The sequence below is a fragment of the Anomalospiza imberbis genome, chromosome 4, assembly GCF_031753505.1.
Source record: "Anomalospiza imberbis isolate Cuckoo-Finch-1a 21T00152 chromosome 4, ASM3175350v1, whole genome shotgun sequence".
In the NCBI taxonomy this organism is placed as follows: Eukaryota; Metazoa; Chordata; class Aves; order Passeriformes; family Viduidae; genus Anomalospiza; species Anomalospiza imberbis.
In genome coordinates, this window is record NC_089684.1 from 46,248,848 (window position 1) to 46,252,721 (window position 3,874).

Consider the following 3,874-nt stretch of genomic DNA (forward strand, 5'->3'; position numbering starts at 1 on the left):
AACTCTTCAGAGGGGAGGAAAGCGAGTTCACTCTTTCTTCTCTGCCTCTGTAGGTGGAAGATTGGGGTCACAGCAGCTCTATGTGGGTTTAAGGTCCTTGAGAATGGCAGGAACAGAGTAATGGCTGACTGACACAGAGTGTGCATGCAGCCCTTTGGTCACTGCCCTCAGTGAATGAAATTCTTTGCTCTCTGCATTTCAACCTAGCAGAGCCTTTTCCCTTCAGCTGGATGGTTTCACCTCTGTGCCAGGCAGCAGCCCCAGTGTGAAGCACAGAAATTGGAACAAATCACTGCAAACCCTCCTGAAAGCACTGCATTATGCATGCAGCTCTAAAAAGGGAAAATTAGAAAGAACATCTCTTTTAGAAAGTGCTGTTGTAGGGTGTACAGCAACATGATTTCTTCAGGTTCCAGTGCAAAATGGGTGGCTACAAAGCATGTGCATATATTTCTGGAGACACAACACAAGGGGGATGGTAATAATAACCTCCTTCTGTCAACAGAGAGTCTGCAAAAAAGATTCCAGCAGCATTTTCAACAGTGTGATAAAAAAATATGTGAAATCCTTAGCATCAGTGGAGGTTCAAAGTGAAACAGAATCAAGCAGGGTAAGGTGCCCATAAAGAAAAGAAATAGCTGAATGATATTAAGGAAGCCAAGATAACCGAAAAAATTAACAGCACAATAGTTTATAGAGTCTGCTTCTGCTAACAAAAGCAATCTTTAGCACCCAGTGTCTCCATTCAGTCTGAAAAGATTGGAATGACCAAAATAGGAAAAGTATGGGTTTACAATGGTCATTTGAAACCTGAAGTCAACACACTTGAGCTGTGACCTCTCCATAAAAAGAGAGGCTTCCTGTCTCTGCCAGCATCCCATGCTGAAGCATGCCGGTGGCACAGGGAGCCAGCAGGACATGGGCTGTGTGTGGGAAGGCAGGAAGGGATTTCCTGGGAAGACTCCCCTTTAGGGAGCCTGGGATCCTGCAGCAGCTGGCCCTGACCAGGCTGGGTTTGTGTGACACTTCCCATCCTTAAGGGACAAAAGGCACAGGCCCAACGCCCTCCCAGAGCTTCTCAGTCCAAAGTGGAGTGGTGGATGAAGTCTGCCTTCGGACTGAAATATCCACAGATCTCTAAAATCAAACCCCAAAGGTTTTGTGTTCAGCTCTTGCACCTCCACAGGAACCATATTCTGGAGACTTCTTCCTGTGGAAGTCTTGTGCCTGTACGTGAGGCTGAAACCAGCTGAGACAGAAGTCTTTCTTTTGGAGGGGTGCTTTGTGGTTTTTTTACCATTTACAGCTACACATTTGTCTTCAAAAGCAAAGGTCAGAGGGTTGTGTTCATTAGAAATATTTTTTAAATTTGTATCTCTGAGCTCTTCGAAGTCCAAATAATTAAAAACAGAATTGCAGAAAAGGAGGTTTAGGTAAGATGAGAAAAAAAAATATATATGTTTTTAGACTCGTTTTTATGATCCACGTCTCTTCCATAGGCCAAAGTTTTAAATCGAGCAAATGAAACCTTACCACAGTTCACCTCTGAGCACAGGGCAGAGGTGGAGATGGCTCCAGAGGTCCCTGTGCTACTGCAGCAGCCAGCAAGAGCCAGTGTAATTTTGTTTGAATTCAGAACGTGTTCTGACAACCCCGGCCCATCTGCTCACCCCCTGGCTGAGAGTCAGGTCTGCACAAGTAACAGAAAGGTGCAACTCCTGTTCTGCTCTGATTTTTTTGCCCCTTCAGATGCGTCCAAGAATTTTTCAACTGCCCAAAAGTTTTTAACAATATGAGAAAATGGGCAATGAATGCAGGGGGCCAGAGAGGCAGATTTAAAAAAGGAGAGAAAAAGCCAATAGATTGTTATTGGAAGATGGACGGATGGACGGACGGACGGACGGATGGATGGATGGATGGATGGATGGATGGATGGAAAGGCCAGGATGTTACTGGGGGTGGAAAGGCAGTGGTAGTGATTATTGTATCAGTATGGATGTGGAGCCATGCAGATATTCTGATGGACCTTCAAATGTTTTTGGCAGGTCTGTGGTGTTTGCCTCTGTCATGAAAAAGCCCCACTCGTTCCCCATAACTGCTCCATGTGCCAGAAGAAGAGGCAGTGTCCTTCATTTATCCTTGTTCTGTGCTGCTTGGAACTCACATTCCAACCCAAGGAATTCATTGTGTCTTAAAGTGCTACAGCTTGGCTGCACCAAATTGGCTGAGTGTCAAATATTTCAGTGCAGTAATTGCCACAGCTTTGTTCAAATAGGTTTTTCTGCATGGGATAGGATGTACAGATGACCACAAGTAAAGAAGAAAAAATAACATTAATACATTATTTTTAAGGAGGGAGAACACACATGGGAAGCAGAGTAACAGTTCTGATCAATAATGGACAGAGAAAATGTGGGCCAAAAGAATTCAGAAAAAAGTAATTTTTGGCACTTTAGAGAGGCAGAGACCACCGAGCAAAGGCCTTACAGACACTGAGATGTGGATGTTGAAAACTGAACCAGTGAAGAAATAAACAAGGGTAGGTGTAAATATGCAGGTTTTGGATGTGGAGCAATCAGGGTTTTGAGTTAAAGCTCAATCTCACCATGATACCTGGGCAGGAGTTGGTGTGCGTATGAGTTCAGCCTTCCCTTGACAGAAACAGGGGGGATAAAGAGGACTCTGTCTCTTTGAAGCATTTGGGATGCACCTTGTGCTGCTGGAGAATAAAAATAAAGAATTTCCAGGTATCATTATGATTAAAGGAATGGAACTAGGATGGTAGGGTTTGAATATGCAGCTCAATTTAAAAAATGAAACGAGAAATACAAAACTGCAGAGACGGGGGAGGTTGTTTGTATGGTTTTGTTTGCTTTAGACAGGGTATTTTCTTTCCCCCAGTTTGGGCTGCAGATGGGTCTTGTGGGATTTGCTTTCTGACATGCGGGAGATATTCAGGCTTTCAGATTTCATTACCACTTTCTTCATTATTGTGCCTTGAGGAGCTATACATAACACATGGCTAATTTGTGAATATGGCACGTTCCAGGGGATGTGTGTGTTTTAACCAGGGCACCTTCTGACATTTGGTAATTGGTTTACAGATTTGTTATATAATTTCATGAGCACTAAGTTGCTAAGAGGAAAAAAATCTAAATTTATGTGATCCAAAATCTGCCCTCATTGCTCCCCTACAGCAGCTGTGCTCCTTCCAGGTCTAACTGAGGACAGATTTTAAGTCAACAAGCACCACATCAACTGGCATCTCTATTTTCATTTCTTGCTGTTTTAGTAAAGCAGTAGTTCCATTCTTCACAGCATCTTTCTTTTAATTAAAGTCTTTCTCTGTGTGTGTATATCACTGAACAGCTCCTAAGGTGCAGGCAGATTGTGTCTGGTGAGAAATGAGGTTTTGGTGGGAGGTGCCTGTTTGTTACTGGGTACGTTTTGGGTGTTAGAACAAGCCACAAGGCACTGGCATTTCTGCATCGGGGCACTGAGAACATCTGCAGGCAGATGCTCACGTGCTCCCTTCCCTTAGCTCCCCACCCCAAATTAGCTTCATTTCCAAAACCAGCGGCCTCTCAGGCTGACTTGTAGTCCTGCTGTCCTGGAGCCTGGGCATCACTCCTTGGAAATGGGCTGGGGAGTGACTTCAGGCTTTGGGGAAGGGGAAGGGGAAAGGGAAGGGGAAGGGAACATTACTTTCCTGTTACTACATGGAGATCCTTGAAGGTGTCCGGAGTCTGTGGCTTGGGAACAAATGGTGTTTCTGCAGGGTGTGACGGGCTAACAGCTCTCCTGCTAAGCCAAGTTCCTGGCCTCTCCTGCTGAATTCTGGAGCCAGGCCCTGCTCCCTTGGACTGAAGTGTGC

General features: G+C 44.8%; 1 long non-coding RNA gene across 1 annotated transcript; it reads left to right on the forward strand.

Annotated features, from left to right (window-relative positions):
• The first annotated feature begins 518 nt into the window (after nt 1-518).
• On the forward strand, nt 519-3,128 carry LOC137472869 (uncharacterized). Its single transcript, XR_010998454.1, has 2 exons — nt 519-615; nt 2,353-3,128. It is a non-coding gene; the product is annotated as an uncharacterized lncRNA (long non-coding RNA).
• Nucleotides 3,129-3,874: the final 746 nt, after the last annotated feature.